A 22,296-nucleotide genomic window follows, 5' to 3' on the forward strand; every position below is an offset into this window, starting at 1 on the left:
AGATTTATTTGGTTAAAGGGATGACAATCTCATCAATATAGATCAGTGATTGAGGGAAACCCTCCGTATATTTCATTAGTTGTATCTTACCCTTAAAGGTAAGCTGAGTACGTTACCCCCTATCGAATGGTGATACCATAGAACTGTGGGAGACTATTGAGATAACTTTGGAGCATGAGAGGTCGACTTAATAATATCTTTTGTCAAAGTTTCGATAAGAGCACATAGGAGAGGCTCACACCGACGACTTGATTAATCTATTTTTGCACTTAACCCAAGGGGATTGATCAATGTTTAAGTACAAACTAGAGTTCATTGTCTAAGCCGATATGCGCTGCAGTTGGTTTCAACTGAGGACCACCGTTATAAGAAATTTAAGGAAGGCCTACACCTCGACATCCTCACATATTTAGTCGTTGACACTCTTAGAATCTTTTTGTAGAGTTGACTCGTCAGGCAAAGATAATTGAGATGGTTCAAAACATGAGAGCTAGAGTATCAAGTGGTATAATAAGGCAAAGACAAAGGGTTACAAAGTCGATGAGATATTCACGAAATTCGTCCAAGAGGGCCAAGGATTCACAAAGTTTGTGGAGGACCCCATCAGACCAATCTAGGAGGCCAGGGCAGAGTGCAAACTGCGGCGTAGATCTGAGCTCTATATAAAACCCTTATCATCTACCTATAGGGTTAGCGCCAGTGATTTGGTGAGGACCTTATCCCATCCAGTTTACTCGTCTTATGGGATAAGGTACCCTAGAGTGTGTCAACGTAGACCATGTAATGTTTTAGTTGCATCTCGTTGGACCATTTTATTAGAAACTACCCTAAGGCGTAGAGTGTAGCTCCTTCGTTGACTTAGATGTATGCACCATCAGTTTAAAGGGATCAGAGGCCCTTGAAAGATGGGGGTACTACATCAAGATAGTTCAGTCAGAATATAGCTAGATCGATTGTCAGGTCTGAGTCGAGGATAGCCTCGGAACAATATACAATCAGGGCTCAAAAGGACTGTAATGATATAGATGTGATATGAGTACCTTTATAATGTTCTTTGTTTCAGTTATCATTTTAGTAAATCTAGGATCCACACCCTCTTATATTTATTCTAAGCATGTTCGAGAGAGAAACATTTCAGTTAAGGATTTAGAGATAGGAGTTCGACTGTCTAGTTTACAAGGATTATACGTCTTTATCAATAAGGTTCATCATCGATGTCCAGTAGAGATTTAATATCAGATTTTTCTAGTCAACTTAATAAAGTTTCTATTTAGAGAATCCAATATGATTTTTGGAATGAACTATTTATTTAAGAAATTGGCCAGTTTGAGATACAAAGCCAGACAACTCAAGCTTAGATGGATGACAACAGTGTAATAATGACTAGTGAAATGTTTAGGTGTTCAAAGATTGTTTCGGTTGTAAGGGCTCAGAAGATGATCAACTGAGTTTGTGAGGCCTTTATGGCTCACGTAGTGGATACCCAAATTTTATTCTGAACACTCAAGGATATCCATATCGTATGATATTTCCCTGACATATTCCTAGAAGAATTGCCAGGGTTGCCACTCGACTAAGAGTTAGAGTTTGGCATTAAAGTGCTACCAGGGTCCGCTCTAGTGTTTATTTCTTCCTACAACATGATAGTGACAGAGCTGAAGGAGTTAAAAATCCAAATCCAAAAATTAAACAAAAAAGGTTTTATCATACCAATAATCTCCCCGTAAGGAGTGTCAGTTCTCTTCGTCAAGAATAACGAAAGGTCAATGAGGTTGCGCATCGACTATCGATAGTTAAACAAGTTTACCATCAAGAATCATCATATTCTACCTAGGATAAATTATCTCTTTGACTAAATTTGGGGAGAATATGTGTTCTCCAAGATCCATATAAGATTAGGATACTACCAGTTAAAGGTTAAGGATGTCGATGTAGCAAAGATGACTTTTCAAATGTGGTATGGTCACTATAAGTTGCTCGTAATATTGTTTGGACTCACGAATGCCCAGTGACATTTATGGACATGATGAATCGAGTCTTCAATCCATACTTAGATCAATTCGTGGTGGTCTTCATAGAAGACATCTTTGTGTACTCATGATCAGAAGAAGAACACGATCAACACCTCTATATCGTCTTGTAAACATTTTAGGAGTGCCAATTGTGCGCCAAGTTTTGGAAGTGTGAGTTTTGATTGTCAGAAGTTTCATTTTTAGGTCATGTCATAGTAGTATACAGTATTCGAGTTGACCCTCAAAAGATTTAAGTCATAGTTAAATGAGAGCCACCTAAGAATGTGTTAGAGATGTGCAATTTCTTAGGACTTATCGGGTACTATTGTCGGTTCGTTAAAGGTTTCTCAATTATAACTATATCGATAACCAAATTACTTCAGAATGGAGATTCCTTCGTGTGGGATAAGAATTAATAGAAGAATTTTGACCAATTGAATGTCATCTTAATTCAAGCCCTAATTTTGACCCAACCTGAATCAGGTAAGAAGTTCACCATGTTCAGTGATGCATCGTTAAATGGGTTAGAAAGGTAGTGGCTTATGTGTCCTATCAGCTCAAGCCACATGAGCATAACTATCCTACCTATGACTTAGAGCTTCTGCACTAGTCTTCATATTAAAGATCTAGAGGCACTACTTGTTTGGTGAAAAATACCATATCTTTACCGATCACAAGAACTTTAAGTATTTACTCGCATAAAATGAGTTAAACTTGAGACATCATAGGTGGGTCGAATCATTAAAGAAGTATGATTGTGTGATTGAATACCACCCTAATAAGGCAAATGTAGTTGCAGATGCTTTGAATAGAAAATTGATATCGGAATTACAGGCTTTGTTTGAGCGTTTGAGCTTGTCTAGAGATGGTAGTTTATTGGCAAAGTTACGAGTGGAACTAGAGTTAGTAAGTGAAGTTAAAAAGGTTATAGAGTTATGAAAATTGTTTCAGGGCTTGCATGAAACAAGTCAATCGAGACGAGGCACCAAGTTCTGAGTTGAGAGATATAGATATGTTATTCTTTATGGGTCGGTTATGCGTACCCCCAAATAATCAGTTACGTAGTAAAATCCTTCATGGGACATATTATAATCCACTCTCAGTTCACCCAAACAGTAACAAGATGTACCAAGAACTACTATAGTTGTATTGGTAGTCGGGTATGAAAAGTGAAGTATCTGAGTTTATCTTTAGGTGCTTAGTGTGTCATCAGATTAAGTCAGAATTCCATGTTCCTTCAGGGTTACTCCAACTTATCCAGATACATCATTGGAAATGAGATAGGGTAACGATGGATTTCATGATTGAGGTACTAATGACTAGACAGAGGCATGACGCACTGTGGTTTATAGTAGACCGATTGACAAAGTTATATCATTTTCTCCCAGTTCAGATAGACTACATCTTAGAGAGTTTAGCTCATCTATGCATCCATGAGATAATGAAGTTACATAGGGCACTAACTTTGATCATATCCGATAGAGATCCATGTTTCACTTTTCAATTTTGGAAGACGCTTCATGAATCCTTATATTTTAGCATCACTTTCTAACATCAGATAAACCACTAGTCTAAGTGTGTCATGAAGATCTTAGAAAATATGCTTTTGTGTACCATCATAGACCTTAAGGGTAGTTAGGAGGACCACTTGCTATTAGTAGAGTTTGCCTACAACAATAATTATCAATCTAGCATTCATATGGCTTCCTATGATGTATTGTATGAACGTAAGTGTAGGACTCCATTGTGTTGGACAAAACTCAGTGAGGGAAAGATAGATGGTCTTAATTTGGTCAAAACAATAAAAAAAAGTTTAAGTTGATTCATGATCGTTTGAGAGAAGCTTTTGATAGACGAGGATTGTATGCGAACTTGAAGCGCAAGGATATCGAGTTTGAGGTATGTGATAAGGAGTTCCTCAATGTATCCCTAAGGAAAAAAGTGTTTAGGTTTAGGCGTAAGGGAAAGTTGAGTACACATTTCATAGGATGTTGTGAGGTACTTGAAAGGGTTGGACTTGTAGCTTACCAGTTAGCCTTACCCCTAGAGTTGGAGCGTATTCATAATATGTTCCACGTGTTCATGCTCAGAAGATATTTTTCCATTCCTTCTCACGTCATACCTTTAGAGTAGATCGAAGTGAGTCAAGATATGACCTATGAAGAAGAACCGATAAGGATTTTATTGAAAGATGTAAAGGAGATAAGGAACAAGAAGATAGCTTTAGTAAAGGTTTTATGGAGAAACCAAGGTGTCGAGGAGGCGACATGAAAAACCATAGAAGATATGCAATTTTAGTATCCACATCTCTTCTATACAAGTAAATTTCAAGGACACAATTCTTATTAGGAGGGAAGAGTTGTAACGCACCGAATCCCAAGTTAGTAGTTTTGGGCTAAACCAAGAGTGTCTTGAATAACCCATTAACCTTGTAAAAAGACTTGACCCAAATTTGTGTAGGTTTGGGCTTGGATTGAGCCCAAATAATTATATAAAAATGATGTTTTTGATATTGTAACAAAGGAAAAAGAACCAATAAGGTAATTATACCCTTAAGAATTTGAAAGGTTGATTCATTTTAGTTGTTGGTGAGGTCACAATTGGGCACTTATCTTTTTTCTTTATTATTTTGTCTCCTTTTTCTTTAACCTCTCTCATTTTTTGTCTCAACAAAAGGTAATCGTTTTGAGCCTTGTTAGTCTAACTCAGAAATCTCAAGTTAAGAGTGTTAATCTCTTTATCTTAAGCTTTCTTTTAAGCCCACAATATCATCTTTGACCATAGCAACCATAAGTGTGAGTTTAGTGAGGTTTAGAAACCTATATGTTTCAAGCTCATTTTTTTGTAGATTCAAGCTTTAGGAAGTGTTCTTAACTTTATTAGAAGTTTCTAAATGAGTTAGTAATTCATTTTCTTTATCTATGATTGGTGAATAGAGTTAGAGAAACCTATACCCAAAGGCAAAGAGAAATGGGTTCTTGGTTAAGTTGAGAATGCTTTTCAATATCCTAGTATCAAGGTAACATATTTATATCTCCTATATATCAAGATTTTCTTAGTTAGCTTGCATGAGAACATGAAGCATGTAAGAGCATTAATGGTTTATTTCAGTTTCTAATGTCATACATCATGAAAATTGACCTATTATAACCCTTTTGATCTTACATAAGACTTATATAATGTTTGAGACCCTTATTGAGGTTTATGATAGAAGTTGGGTATCATTTTCATGCTCAAAATATAGCATTTTTGGGTTTGGGTATTGACACTAGATGAACGGTAACATTATTGTTCATCAGATAACCTAAAACAAAGGGTTTTTGGATGGAGATATGGACACCCTATTCGTAGGGTATTGATAATGTTAATTGGGTATCGATACCCAGGGACAAGGTATTGGTACCATCTTCAGATTATAGATTCTTGTAGCTAGTTTTGGTATCGGTACTCATAGTAGTATCGATACTATACAAACCTGGGGTATTGATACCCTAAGTAAGGGTATCGATACCAGTTTAATGTTCCAAAATATAGAACCTAATTTTGGTATCGATACTCTGGATGGTATCAATACCCTAATACATGAGTACATATACTTCAAATAAGAATATCGATACTGTTTGGCTTTCTCAAATTCTAGTAGCTAGTTTTGGTATCGATACCAAGAGTGAGTGCCGATACTCAATGGTTAGTATTGATACTAAAAGGCTTAGTATTGATATCATTATCTTGAATTAGGTAAGAAATCCAATTTGATCAAAGAGTTTGGGAAGAGGTCTAATAGCACCAAAACTTCGTTAAATGAAACTATAAGTGATAATAATTCATGAATGCAGCTGCAGCTAGAAACGACATGAATTAAAATGGCACAAAATAGCCTTTATATGACGCCTAAGAAACAACAAAGACACTCAGGTTACTCTAGTAGTACGACGATCATCTTATTTGATAGAAATATCCAGATATATCTCAGCTAGTGCCAAGACACTTCAGTCGCAGGCTGGTCATAGATGCCCTTTGTACTCACAATGAGTAGGTCGGTCGGATGTACATTTCCGATACAAAAATTTTAGATCTCACCCTAGGTAAGCTAGAGGGGTGTGTGTCCTAAGATACAACAAACCCTTTGACTGCACCATGACGCCTACCTCAACATGTGTGTTTAGTATACTTGCATGCTTATGTCTTTACTTGCTATCATGACCATGTAGTGAACGCATGTAGTATAGTTTAGTTATTAGTGTGGAACTAAGCTTCTGAGCTCAGCGTTTAGAAATTGTTTCCATGCTCAAGTTTTTAAGAGAAGCGTCGAGGAATTTATCGCACAACTGACATTCCAGACTGTTCAAAGCAACAAAGTACGTCTTGAGTCTTTTATTAGAGGGCATGTACTATTCCTAGGCCTTCATGTATTCAAGTCGTAACTCTATTTTAAAATACTTGAATTGTATTATTTTGGGATATATTTGGGAGCTCTCCGCTATCGTCATAAGACAAGAGCCTTTTTTCCACCCTGTTACTCGTGTCAACACTATGTCACGTAAGTATCCAAATGCTAATGTTTTATTCTTGCCTATATGTAAAGTTAATCCCAAATGATGTACAAGAATCAACTTCTTGAATACCCACTATATTTGTAATGAAAGCGCGATGCTTTGGTAAGGTCACCGAGCTAAAGTAAATAACATACTTCGTTAGTTTAGTTTGATTCATTGATCGGATGAGGTAGTGTATAAATTTAGGATATCTCTGATTTGCTGAGCTTCTGATTTTAAGTATTTTAGAAACACCAAACTATCATCAGTAAGTAGCAAATGAGAGACCCGAGGTCCTTTCTGTGTAAATTCCTTGATATTTCCATTACACTTTGTTTTATGAAATAAAGCAGATAATCCTTGAGTCAAAAAAAAAAAAATAGAGATAACGGATCACCTTGTTGCAGACCACGAGTTGGGATAAATTCCTTGGTCAAAGATCCATTTACAAGCGCTACAAATGAAATCATAGTGACACATTTTTAGGTACAACAAGTGATATCTGATTTATTAATCGACAAATTCAAATCAAATACTACAGAAGTCCAATATTGGACAATCCTTCGACTTAATTTGCTCCATTCGTAAACGACTAAATTTAAACCCTTGACTCTGCTTAAGGAATTTATTGTCTCATTCCACTAAACCAAATTAATTAAATGATTATTAATTTGTGTTTAAATAAAACAATAAAATTACTCTTTTTTAACAATGACAACTAGATTTTATTAATAATGGAATGAATCAAAATTACAACGCATCAGAAAAAATAGATTATTTTGGAGACAATAGTCAACAAAATACTCATATAAAAGTAAATGATAAACCTAAAAATATGAAGAAAATTAAAACATTCCATTAAGAATGATGACCAACATCAAAACGAAATAACCTTCGTACAAACTCCATTATGTTTAATTGTATATGGAATATGGTTATTCTCTTTATTGAATCACTTTAAAGTTAATGTCTCATAAAAAAAAGAATTATTTGATATTTTTAGGAAAAGTAAAATATAAATAGTTAAAAACTTGAAATATCAAAAGGGAAAATGACATTGCATTATAATGTTTTTTGAGCTGTTGCTTTCGCCTTGCTCAATATCCTTTCATTGTCGATAATTAATGTAGTGCAAAAATAAGAACATAAAACAGACCGGTCGAATTAATTCATATACCGACCGGATATGATTATATTGTATACATATATTTGTAAGAAAGAGACACTGAATTTTGTTTGAAAATTATGAGATTTTCACCATAGGTTTTGGTAGACATGATTATGTAATGGATGCATGCATGTGACGGCATGATATATAAGATGCTTCTGAAATCTGCAGATGCAGAAACGGCCTGATTTCTTCAGACTCAGTAATGCCACCCGAGGTTTGAGATGAAAACCCAACGCTAAAATATTGGGTAAATTACGCGGGCTACTACATAATTTTCGTTTTCTTTTTGTAAAAAAATATAGTTTTCTGTAACAAAAAAAATAGTTTTCGTTTTTTATATTAAATTTATCATTAAATTATAAACTAATACGATTATAGTATTAAATTTTAATTATATCATTATGTCCTTAATTTATTAACATCCAGATTATATAATAATTTAATACTGACATTATACTAACGTGAAAGTAAAAAGTTATTATTTTTATTCCACCTAATTACCTCTTTTATTGAAGTTTTAAATTTTTTATTCATCTTTAGTAATCATAAAAAATTGTCATTCTCCTATATCTATTGCTGTTACTCTAAATAGTACTTAAATTTCAATTTTGCATATAATTAAATTACTTGATCGTTAATCTATTAACATCTAGAATATATAATAATTTGGTGTTGACATGATACTAACACGAAAGTTAAAAGTTCATTATTTTTTATTTCATCTTATCATTTTTTTTATTAAAATTAAAGATTTTTCTCATTCATGTTTAGTCGTCATAAAAAATCATCATTCTCTTATATTCGCTCTAAACATTGATTAACTTGTCTATTCGTCCTTTACTACTTGTTAGTTTTATTTTTTTTAAATATCTTTAAAATTTTAAAAATTAAATAAAAAATATCTATCATTTTTTAGGTTTGGAATTTTCTCTAATTGGAAGGTTTTGGGATGTTTGTTCAAAAATTCTAAAGATGAGAAGTATTATTTTGGAAAGACGAATAAAATATCTCAAAATTAACCTCATTAAACAACCACCGAATGATATTATGGTATTAACACGTCAAAGTTTTAAATGAATTTTAGTTGATTTTGAGTGAACTTCAAGAAAAACCAATTGAGGAAATGAAAGATGAGTGAAGTGTGAATATTTTATTAACTATAGGAAATAACATCATTTTAAAGATTAATATATCCACACCAAAATAATATGGTTTTGGCCATATCATTACATCGAGGGAAACTATTATCCATCTCAACGCTTCATTTATCACTTAACAACTCAATGATACAATTATATGCAAGAGTAAAGTTTAACGGCACAATGGTATCGATTTATAATTCAATTAATACAAACTATAATTTAATATTATTTAATATAGTTTACTCTAAAAACTATTTCATTCCTTCAAAAGAAGCTATAATTCGAGAGTGGGTAGTTAATTAACACACATATCGAACAATCACTTATTGGTACAATCACCAATTTATTTCATTTGGAATATTAGGATTTGAAACCTCAACGTTAAAACAATCTCTAGTGAATTAATATAATGTAATATATGCATGATTATTAGAAGAACAAAAGAAATCTATGATATTGAATCGAGGGTGAAAACCTATTAAAAGCTTGCCAAGTAAATTTTTAAACGAAGGGAAGGAGAAGATGCCCTTTTCTCTTTCTATAATTTTGTTTTTCAATATCACTAGGCATTAAAGCTCCCACCCACCATATATGCCATTACTACACCCTCTCGATGAGCTCCCAATTAACTCCCTTTAGCTGCCACATCCTCTCTACACCTTGCTTCCTTTTCTCTATACCACTGGGATTTTCTCACTGGCCCCAAACTCTTAAAAACCCTCCCTTTTCATTAATCTTTCCCAACAAACCTTTCCTTTCGTTTTGTTTATAGGAGCGTACAAAAGAAGTGATTATACTCTAGCATCGGCTCTCTTTGTACTAGCTAGCCTTTTGTTGTTTTCTTTTTCTTCTTCGCTTTGTTATTCCTTTTACTTGGCTTGAGTTATGTTGTCTTGGTAGAGCCCAGAAACCCCATAGGCGTCGACGTTTTTTTTAGCATTTTTCGTTAGCATGTTTAGCCCCAGCTTATTCGAGAGTTCCCATATGTTAGACATGGTTCATAAGACCACCGAGAGTGAACTAATGGGGAATATAAGGGATGATGATTATGAGATCAAATCCGGTACTGAAACTATGGATGCTCCTTCCGGTGATGATCAAGATGATCCTAACCAACGCCCCAAGAAGAAGCGTTATCATCGCCATACACAGCGTCAAATCCAGGAGATGGAAGCGTAAGCCTTTTCTTTTCTTTTTCTTATACAATCATAGTAGTATAGTACTAAAATGCAGTTACGGTTGCGGATGTTGTGAATGTTATAACATGATTTATTTTCTATTAACAATTATGTGTTTATGTTGTGGATGTGGCGATGACTTTGAAAAACGTTATGACTATACGTACAATATCTGACATTGTTCATCTTTGGAAAATTAATTATTCCAGATTTTTTTATACTTTGTTGCTCAGATTCTTTAAGGAATGTCCTCACCCTGATGATAAGCAAAGGAAGGAGCTTAGCCGCGAGCTAGGGTTAGAGCCACTACAAGTCAAGTTTTGGTTCCAAAACAAGCGCACCCAAATGAAGGTAAATATCCATGTCTATGTGGTAAGATTTCACTATCCTAGATTAACTGCTGGATTTTAACTTGATTAACAGGCTCAGCATGAACGCCATGAAAATGCTATATTGAAAGCTGAGAATGAAAAGCTCCGTGCCGAGAACAATAGGTACAAGGAAGCTCTCAGCAATGCTACCTGCCCCAGCTGTGGAGGCCAAGCTGCACTTGGTGAGATGTCATTTGATGAGCAGCATTTGAGAATCGAAAATGCTCGGTTAAAGGAAGAGGTGACTGAAAAAAATGTTACACACGTTCCTTGTGTATTATCATCAAGTTACTCTATTTCTTTTCTTTTCTTTCTTTTATTATTATTGTTTATTTTGTGTTGTTCTATTACAGATTGATAGGATATCTGGAATAGCTGCTAAACATGTTGGCAAGCCTTTATCTTCCTTCCCTCACCTTTCTTCTCACTTACAATCACGCTCCGTAGATCTTGGCGCTAGCAATTTCGGGACACAATCAGGATTCGTTGGTGAAATGGATCGCAGTACTGGTGATCTTCTAAGGTCTGTCACTGTGCCTACAGAAGCGGATAAGCCTATGATCGTTGAGCTTGCTGTTGCTGCAATGGAGGAACTAATCCAATTGGCTCAATCTGGTGAACCTTTGTGGGTTCCTGGGGATAATTCTAAAGATGTGTTGAACCAAGATGAATACATAAGAACTTTCCCTAGGGGAACTGGACCAAAACCTTTGGGGTTGAGGTATGAAGCTTCAAGGGAATCTGCAGTTGTCATTATGAATCATGTCAAACCTGGTTGAGATTCTCATGGACGTGGTACGATTTTCTTTCCAAATTTGGGACCATTATATAAACTTTTAGATTCACAATTACTAATTGAAGTTATTGATTTTCAGAACCAATGGTCAAGTGTGTTTTGCGGCATTGTTTCAAGGGCTATGACTTTAGAAGTTTTATCAACTGGTGTAGCAGGAAACTATAATGGAGCTTTGCAAGTGGTAATGAGCACTTCGATTTTCGATTCGGCCTTAAGTTTTTGAAAACATGCCTGATATTTTGCATTTTTTCCAGATGACGGCTGAGTTTCAAGTCCCTTCACCACTTGTTCCAACCAGGGAAAATTACTTCGTGAGGTACTGTAAGCAGCATATCGATGGAACTTGGGCCGTCGTTGATGTTTCCTTGGATAATTTTCGCTCGAATTCGGTGTCAAAATGTAGAAGAAGACCATCAGGTTGTTTGATCCAAGAATTGCCAAATGGATACTCTAAGGCAAGTTACTCTATATTTCAACTCATATGCATGTGTGTGTGTATCTATATCATCACATTTTTTTGTGGTACTTCAGGTTATATGGGTTGAGCATGTAGAAGTTGATGATAGAGCTGTCCACAACTTATACAGATTGGTAGTTAACTCCAGTCTAGCTTTTGGAGCGAAACGTTGGGTTGCGACATTAGATCGACAGTGCGAGCGTCTTGCGAGTTCAATGGCCAGTAACATTCCAGCAGGAGATCTATGCGGTAAATCAATATTTAGCAACTTATTCATGTGTCACTGGTGTTGCCATTTGCGGATTCTTACTGATCTTGTGCAGTTATAACAAGCATGGAAGGGAGGAAGAGTATGTTGAAGTTGGCAGAGAGGATGGTGACTAGCTTTTGTACAGGCGTCGGTGCTTCTACATCCCATGCTTGGACAACTCTATCGGCAACAGGTTCTGACGACGTTCGTGTTATGACCCGAAAGAGTATGGATGATCCAGGCAGGCCTCCTGGTATTGTGCTTAGTGCTGCAACTTCCTTCTGGATCCCGGTTCCACCGAAAAGGGTATTCAATTTCCTAAGGGACGAGAACTTTCGAAGTGAGGTACATTAAGCTTCCAATGGAGAATTCAATCATGTATATTGATGTTTTTCTGTCGGAATATTATGCTAATTTGCAGCTTTAACTTGAATTTCCAGTGGGATATACTATCAAATGGTGGCCTAGTTCAAGAAATGGCTCACATAGCAAATGGTCGTGATCCAGGCAATTGTGTCTCCTTACTGCGTGTAAATGTAAGTTCATGGAATTTTATATTAGGACGAAATTATAAAATTTTCTTAAGTCAACATTCAAAATATGCAGAGTGCAAACTCAAGCCAAAGCAACATGCTGATACTTCAAGAGAGCTGCACAGATGCAACAGGGTCCTTTGTAATTTATGCCCCAGTCGATATCCTCGCGATGAACGTTGTCCTAAGCGGCGGGGACCCGGATTATGCCGCGCTATTGCCATCCGGTTTCGCGATTCTCCCAGACGGTCCAGGCCACAACGGAGGAGGAATTCTTGAAATCGGCTCTGGCGGTTCTCTCCTCACCGTTGCCTTCCAGATTTTAGTCGATTCAGTTCCGACAGCGAAGCTTTCTCTCGGATCAGTGGCGACCGTCAACAGTCTGATTAAATGCACGGTCGAAAGGATCAGAACTGCAGTAATGTGCAATAATGCTTAACCGCAGATCATATCGAAAGGGACATCAAAGAAGTCAAGAGCGCACCTTTTGTGTTAATAGGTTCGGGAATTGACTTTAACTTCACCGTTTTGTGACCATAGGGGCTAAGTCTGAGGCTAGGAGCTTTATTGTAAGAGTGAAGAACCTTATACTATTAAAACTGTTCTAATTTGTTTTCGTTTCATGTTTTATTGTTTAAGCATTAGTTTGGACCCTTTTTCTTCTACATTAACAAATATTTGTTAAATTATGCTTTTAATGTGTGTTTTTGGTAGCTTTTTAATTTAATGAACAGCTTAGCCGTTGCCCTTTGTGTGTGTTTTTTGTGTTATGGATTAATATTTGGAATTATTTTACTATTTACTTATTTTGATTTAAGGATTTTCATTTTTTTGTCTATTTTACTATAATAATATATTTATATAATTATGAACCCATCAATCGACTTCAATAGTAAAAGAGAATGTCACATATTCGAGTAGTTATGTATGTGCGATGTGTGCGCTATCAATAATTAAGAAAATATTCTCAACATATATAAACCTTGTAACCACTCTAAAATATATAAAAAAAAATAGTAAAATCTAATCTGCTCTATTCCTTGAGAATTTTGATATTTTATTAGATGGTCATAGATATAGTTTTCCCAAATCATTAATCTAACGCTTGGATACCATATCATATTTGATGTGATATAATTTATGGTTATCTTACTATTAATTTTAGATTTAAACTGAGCTATGGTTTAGTTCATCAGAGTGTTTGGGGTTTTATCCTCTTCAATAAAAAATATATAAAAGTTGAAACAAAATATAACAGTTAAGAAATGATAAAATTCGAATAGATGGATGTCACATTAATATTGTAGCAGCATATACGAAAACAATCGAGCACAGGGAGTGTTAAATAAATGTTGTTCGCCATATTTATAATATGTTTTTTTACCTTTTGTTCAAAAACTTGTACCCACATGAGTTTTTCGACCAAAAATAGTTGAAATTAGTTGATACACTTTTTCTTCAGAGAAGAAGTGATCTGAAGCTGGGTCATGGTCATTACTGTTTCTGCTGGTATTACTATTCTGACAAGTAAATTATAATAACAATAATATAACTTCTTATCCTAGAAAAGAGGTTAAATGTGGGGTTTAAAAATGGAATTCTAGAAAATAGGGTGAATATTACAAAACTTATCAGCAACTAAAAGTATAATGATTAAAATGAAATTTCTTGAAAAGTTTATATGAAACTTTGAGGTTAAGGAAGGTATGTTGATGTTTGATCTATAAGGGTAGAAAGTTAAAATAGCAGGAACGAAATAAAAAAATCAATAAAGTTTAAAATGGTATTTTAATTTTAATATTTTCGTATTTATTAATAATTTTAAATATTTGACTTCATTATTTTTATTTAGAACATTGTTAGACGCAATGACAACTTTTTAAAATTATTGATTTTGATTCCTTTTAGTGCTTACATTTTTAATTTTTTAATTGAAAGGAAGATAAATTATAGAGACTAAAATGAAATTTTCAAAAAATTGTAATAGAATTACAACTATCAAATCTTTATAAATAATGATATATCTTTGTCTAGAAAAATTAAGATTTTAAATGCCACAAGTTAAGAAGGAACGAAGTCAAAGATTTAAAAATACCGATGAAAGCCTAAATTTTAAATTTAAAAATTAAAATGATGTTTTCTGAGATGAAACTACGACAAATGACAATGGATCTTCGACCAGTGGAAATGTGTAAATCTCAAACAGTGACAATACTAAAATTTCATTTTAGTCCTTGTATTTTTAATTTCCTTTCAGTTTAGTCTATGTGGTACAAAACAAATTTGTAACCAAATCAAACTTGTCGAGAGCTGCCACCGACCCCAAAGTGTTGATGATAGTTAAAACCGAAAACACATCACTTTAAACACAGAATATTACTTTAAACTTTCTAAAAGATTGTTATTTTACGTGCTTGTAATATTTATACAATTTGGTCCAGACAACAATATGATTAATTTCCTTAAACTTGATGTTTTACTTAAAATGACAATTTTTTTTATAAAAAAACATCTTAATTCTTATACTTTTATTTTTTTATAATTTAATCTTATAATTGTAAAATAAATGGAGCAAAATCACCAGCCGTTGCCGGCTACTTTACAGAAGGTGCCCTTAACTGTCCACGACTTAACCAATCACATTATCCAAACTCCTAAATAAATTCTAAAAACCACCATAATTATTTCCAACAACTATAGTTCATTAGTTTTACCAAGAATAGAAAAAGAAGAAAAAATGGTCAAAAGGGAAATGAAAGGAGAATATATAGCTGAAGAAATCAATCTCATCCTAGAAATACTATTTCTTGCTTCCATCTCATTTCCATGTTTAATTCATTCATGCGTTCATGGTGGTGCTGAATTCCGAGCCATTGCTATTGTACTTTTACCGCGTCATAAAGCTCGTTTAAAGCCAACCAACTATTAACTTAGTGTTTATTAAAAAAAACTATTGATTTAGTGGCAATAGAACTTGAATTTCACCTCTCTTATGCAATTACTCTATTCTTGATGGGTTTTTTTTAGTCTCTTGACTATTAAAAATTATAGAATGATCACTCGATTATTCATATGTTTTAAAATTGTTTTTTTTTATAAAAACAAATTGACAACCATCTAAGTTGAACATTAACTTATTGACTGAGAATGATAAAATCATATTTTAGTGATGACTATTGGCACCACCGTTGCTTTCGAGCACTGACTCAACAGTATAATGTTTCAAGCACTGACTCAACAACATAATGTAAATGAAGAGTCAATCTACAAAATGTATCTGAAACATTTATGAGACCAAATTTTATCATATCATGGTCAACATGTTAACGTCAAACTCAGACGGTCGCCAAATTTTTAATGAAAAAAACCGAGTTTGGCACATATAAATAGTTAGATGATCATTTTATAACTTGTAATAATTAAAAGACTTAACATATTTAACAAAACAATGCAGTATTGTTGAGGGACCATTTGTGTACTTTACCATTCTTTCTATTGTTCAGATGATTTTAGTTATGATTTTTCTATGGTTTACATCACCCAAATTACTAAAATCTCTTTTACACATATATATCTAAAATCTCTTTTACATATATATATTATATATATATTATATATATATATATATCTATAATATATATATATATATATATATATATATATATATATATATATATATATTATTTTCTTTAAAAAAAAATTAGGTGCGAACAGCCAACTACATTTGCAAGATAGATGTATATTATCAATGAATAAAAAAGATTTTTAAGATATACGAAGCCTATAATCACTCATACTATTAAAAAATGGTTAACTACATGGTTAGCCACTTATCTTTTAGTTTTGTACACTTTTGGTCACTAATTTCAAAATTTATAGGATATGGTCACTAATTTCAAAATTCATACCATATGGTCACTTACGTTTTTATTTAAACAAGATTTGGCCACTTACACTTTCGAAAGTTAAATATTTAGTCATTTCAAGTTTAACAGCCATTAACCATTAACGGAATAATGACCTGGTACGATAATTAAGTAAAATAAAAAAACATGTCATTTCCATGTGGATTAAAAAAATGAAGTCAATGTTTGACCCATTTTTGACTCCCTTAAACTAATTAAAGTGAATGGCAAGGTAATAACTTGTTTATTCTAAAAAGTGTGGGATTTGGGAAAACCTTTTCGGTATTTCATTTTGAGTTTATTTTCTTAGAGATTCATTTGAGTTCTTTCAGGGTTTTTCGTGGATTCATTTTCTCTGGGAAAAATCGAAAGTTATCAAGGGATATGGGAGAGTTATTTGGGTTCAAAAGTTCTCAACTTTAGGGTTTCTTGTGGGTGTTTTATGTTCTTGACACAATTAGGGTTTATTTTGTGGGTTCGACGAAATGATTAAAAAGCGGCTTCGTGAAAAGTGGATAATGCAATGGAGTATGGGTGAAGGGTTATGCTTTTGTTTTGTTTTCTTTGATATGGGTTATGCTTTTGTTTTCTTCGATAATTTTTAGGGTTTTTACAATAGATTATTGTTTTGTGTTTTTTTTCACATGTGGTCCATACTGTTTTGTAATGTTTTGTTAATGTCTCTTTTTTTAACTTTTTTTCGAGAATATGGATTGTTTATTAAACTATTTTCTTGGTACATACGAGTTTGCTAAGGTGGTCTATACTGATTTTTATTGCTTATTTAATAAAGTTGTTGTAAGGTATATTCTGATTGGCTTTCTTCTTACATATGGTCCATATTTTATTTGTTTTGTTTGTATGGTATATTGTATCTAAAGTATCATTGTAGTTTGTATTCCATGTTGATTTCTTTTTGTTTGTATGCTTTGGTATAGTTTAAAACTAATGTATAAAGTAGTAAGTAGGGTTAGAAGATTTTGCATCCAACTAACACAATAACATGATCTTTGTAAATCCTGATTCTAGTGTAATTCATTACAGTGGGAATTTTCATTTTTCACATATAGTAGAATACGCATATACTTCTATTGCATATTATGATCTTCTTGATGCGTTGAGATTCTCTATGTTTGATGTATATGATATGGTGGATAAGTTAAAGTTGGCTAGTCCTTTTGAAGTGTATTGGCAATTACCAGGTGGTGCTTTAACTACAACTTCTCTTAGGCCATTGTGAATGGATTCTGATTGTGTGAAAATGGTCAACAGTTTGCCTAGTAATAGGTGCATTCATATTTATCTAATTGAAAAAAATGATGCTTTGGAAAATAAAGATAGAAGAAAAGAAATGCAAGTCAAGGAAAAGTAAAAGTTGAAGATCTAATTGAGGAAGAAGTAGAAGTAAAAGATGAAGATGTAGATGTAGAACAATTTGAGGTTAGTGATGATGAAATTAGGGTTTGATGAAGGGGATATGGAGTCTGAGAATATATGAATAAGTGTGCAACGAAAAATGGATGGTTTCATACCTGATGACGTGAGCATGAATCCTGAGCCAGATCAAATACTGAGAAATCTGATGAACTTCATACTGATCATGAGTCTGACCTAGATAATCCTAGGTTCTATGAGTTTAATATAGAAATTGACATAGCCAACCCTAAATTTAGTAAGGTTTTAATCTTTTCTAATTGGATTATCATCAAGGAAGCCATTAGACAATATGGAAGGGTCAATAGGGTTCCCGTAAAGCTTAAAAAATGATGGCAAAAGACTTCAGGCAGTTTGTAGGCTTGATTATCCGTGGAAATTGTGGCCAGCCCAATAAACCCTAAAAGAAGTATAAACCAAACTTGGAAAATAAAAACTTTAGTTGACTCTCATAATTATTCTAAGGTCATGAAAAATAAGAATATAACAGCTTCTTGGATGGCCAAGTATTACATAGAAAAATTTATGGTCGATCCTAACTATGTTGTAAGATCACTAAAATGGGATGTCATGGAAGAACTTATTTCAAATGTATCACTGACAACTTGTGGAAGGGCTAAGATTGAGGCAATTGATATAATTGAAGGCAACTACAGAGCACAATATGAAAATATTTATGATTATTTGCATGAGTTGAGAAATACAAATCTTGGAACAACTACAATTTGTCATCTAGAATGTAGATTATTCGAAAGGATATATGTTTGTCTACAAACTTGCAAAGATGGTTTCAAAGCAGGCTGTAGAAAGATAATCAGCCTTGACGGGTGCTTTTTAAAGGGTTATTTTCATGGGTATTTGTTGGCAACAGTGGGTATTGATGCAAATGATCAAATATATCTTATAGCATACTCTACAGTGGAGAGTGAAAACTCTGGATCTTGGTTTTGGTTTTTGGACATGCTAAAAAATGACTTGGAGATTGATGACTCATATAACATTTGTTTTATGTCTGACAAACAAAAGGTAACCCCATCCAAGTTTCATCGTTTAACGTATCATTTATTATGATTTTATTCACTAATTTTGATTTTTGTTTGTAATGTAGGGACTGTTGAAGCAATCAAGAAATATTTGCAATGCAGAGGCAAAAAATGCGTGAGACACGTGTATAGCAATTTCAAGGCCATTTATAAAGGGAAAGCTCTTAAAGATGTTGTATGAAAGGCCACTCCAGCTATATATTTGTAAGAGTATGAAGATGCAATGACTTAATTAAAAGTTTTGTCTGTTGATGCCTATTATTGGGTTAAGGAGAAGGACCCAACCCAATGGTCTATATCACACTTTTCAACAATGAGCAAGTGTGATATGCTCCTTAATAACCTTTGTGAGTCTTTCAACAAGGTAAACTTTATATTTAATAATGTAGTTATTTTTTTTAATCAATTAGTAACTAACATGATTTTATTTATTTTGCATTCAATTTCGAAGCCTAGAGACAACTCTATTTTAACTATGATGGAGATCATTCGGAAAAAAACTTATAAAAAAATTGTCACTAAGAATAAGGAAGCTGAAAAGTTCCCATAGCCTCTGTGTGGTAAAATTCAAAAAAAAATTGACATCATAAACAAGCATCCAAGTATGATTTTGTTTGAACTATTGGTAACTTATTACTTCTGTTTGCTTGGATGGTAACCTAATGTTTTCTTAAAGTTGAAATGTTTGCTTGGATGGTAACATACTACTTGGATGGAAATGTAATTTTGAATTACTTTTATTTTTTATTGTTCTGTATTTTGTTCAAATGTTGGCCAACACATACTGGTGGACTTAGGTTTCAAGTTCAAGTTGGTCATGGTCACCATCATATTGTATACCTTAGTCAGCATTCATGTTCATGCAGAAAATGAGACCTGACTGGTATCCCTTGTGTCCATGCAACATTTGTTTTTACATAATAATGAAAGACCAGAAATTTATGTTAATGAGTGCTACAAAAAGAGCACCCAAGTTGCTATATACTATGACATGATTAATCCCGTGAAAGATATCACCCCTAATTCAATCTAATTCTTTATTTTTTTTTTATTTGTGTTGTTTTTTTCACTTTATTTTATACTTTCTATTTTGATTTTTAAATAGGTCTTTTTCAATGGAAAACAGTAACTGTCATGAAATTAATATTTCCACTTGTTTTAAAGAGGCCACCAGGAAGGCCAACAAAAAAAGGAGAAAGGAAACTGATGAAGTTGTTAATCCCAAATTGAGTAAGAGCGGGTACCATGGAAATCGCACCAAATGTGGTAAGCAAAGACACAACCGAAGGATTTGTCAAGGAGAAGTTGGTGCAAACCAACCAATTATAAGACCCACGGTTAAAAGCCACCAACATTATCAACCTCCATTTGGCCAACATCAACCTTCATCATCTACTAAGCATCAACCTTAAAGGCAGAAAATACCTCCAAGGATACATTCTCTTCCTCCATCGACTATTGTTAAATGGATGATGCCAAATGTGACTCTCAGCCAACAATCAACTGTCTGTAACCCTTCACCTGCAACTCAAGAATCGCAAGCTTCTACTACGGATTGAAGTTGCACAAAACTTATTTTGTGAATGACCTCAATATATGAATATTTTTTGTGAACCAAAATGATTATGTCTGTAATTTTCTTTGCATAGGTATTACCTACCTTTTTGTGATTAAACTTTAACAACTTTGGGCAGATTTTAACATTACAAAGGTTGTTATTTTTAGTTGATTATATGATTTATCAGCTTGAAACTTGACATATGAGACATATATTTCAATTTTAATGCAATACAAATTTTAGGTTATTGTTTTAGAACTCATTTGTTGGTTTATCCATTTCTTTATTTTATAATTCATTATTTTGTAGTTTTAATGCAATACAAATTTTAGATTAAACTTTGAGGTTTGCCTAATTTCCATTGCTTTATTTTCCAAATTTACAAGTTAATATAAACTAATTGAAATTTTGGATTTGGAAATATTTTTTATTTGAAAAACTTAAAAATTTCATTTTCACGTTTGATAAAAAAGATGTATTACAAGTTAGTGTTCCTTGAATCATACCTTAAGCCCTAAATCAAGAAATATCCTCACCACCACCACACAAAATGAAGGAATATACCTTAAACCCTAAATCAAGTACTATCTCCACCATCACACAAAAAATACCACATAAAATCTTTCAAACATTAGACACATTACTTCATAACCCACACAACAATCACGCACAAAACCAATAAACATAACCAACAAATTCGTTCAAACATTCTTGCCCTCTCGTTTTTCTTCAATTTCTTCAAGAGTCCAACAATAACCACTTTTGAACGAGATGTGATAGGAGCATTATACCAAGCGAAAAATCGAGAATAAACCTGCTCCCATTCCCATAATTGTTACACCCATATAACCTCCTATCTGGGTTCTCATCAGTCTAAGCAATGAAGATTTTAGCTCGCACTCCACAACGACACATGGGCACAACATTACTTGCTTCCATCTTCTTTTTCTTCGTCTTTCTTCGTCTTTCTTCATCGCTGTGTCTTCTTCTTATTAGGGATTTTGAGGCTGCTAGGGATTTGAAGAAAAGTGAAAAGGTATTTCAATTCCACATTTATATCATTTTATTATTTTATTAAAAAACTTAATCCAACTAGCAAACCAGTGCCAACTCAGAAAAAAAAAACATTATTGGTCTAACGGCTCCAAACATGTGGTGACCAAATATTGTTTAAATAAAAACGTAAGTGATCATATCCTATGAATTTTGAAATCAGTGACCAAAAGTGTACAAAACTAAAAGATAAGTGATTAACCATGTAATTAACCCTAAAAAGAATATTGTAAAATAATATAGTTAACTTCAGAATTTGCACTAAAGAAAGGAAAACTTAGCTTTCTGCTATATAGTGCAGCGAAAGCTCAGTTAATACGATGTCGTACAGTAGAGACCCTAGACAACTGTACCAGCTAGTAGATGGCCATGGAGCCGATGACTGCCGCTGTCTGCAGGAACGATAATGGAGAAAATTGTAATAAATACAAACTGATTACTGCAGTCTGCAGCAGCCATTATTTGTTATTTATTTATTTTGTATAATGAAGAGCTGCCTGTAATTTTCTTAACATGTCGGACAAAGTTAACGAGTACGTATATGAATTACCGATTATCAGAGAAAGTATTGCAGGAATTAGTTATTCATGACATTGAGTTGGTAGACATGGTCATGTTTATAAGCCAAGATAGTACACTTGCTTCTTCAACTACTGTATAGAAGTAGGTGTGGCGTAAATATAAGGTTTAATTCTTGATATAATGACAAAGTTATCTTAAACTTCTATATAAATTATCGATTTACTTTTTATTTTTTTTAAATATTTTAATTCCATGGTTTAATATTTGATTAAAACATTTTATATAAAAACCGTTAGTTTATTAGTTATATATATTACTGACGTGATATTTTTATAT

General features: G+C 33.4%; 1 pseudogene; it reads left to right on the forward strand.

The window, feature by feature from the left end:
* Positions 1–9,739: 9,739 nt before the first annotated feature.
* LOC120188764 lies at positions 9,740–12,981 on the forward strand (annotated as a pseudogene).
* Positions 12,982–22,296: the final 9,315 nt, after the last annotated feature.

Source organism: Hibiscus syriacus, unplaced genomic scaffold (genome assembly GCF_006381635.1).
Source record: "Hibiscus syriacus cultivar Baekdansim isolate YM2019G1 unplaced genomic scaffold, ASM638163v2 tig00004072_pilon, whole genome shotgun sequence".
NCBI classification, from domain to species: domain Eukaryota; kingdom Viridiplantae; phylum Streptophyta; class Magnoliopsida; order Malvales; family Malvaceae; genus Hibiscus; species Hibiscus syriacus.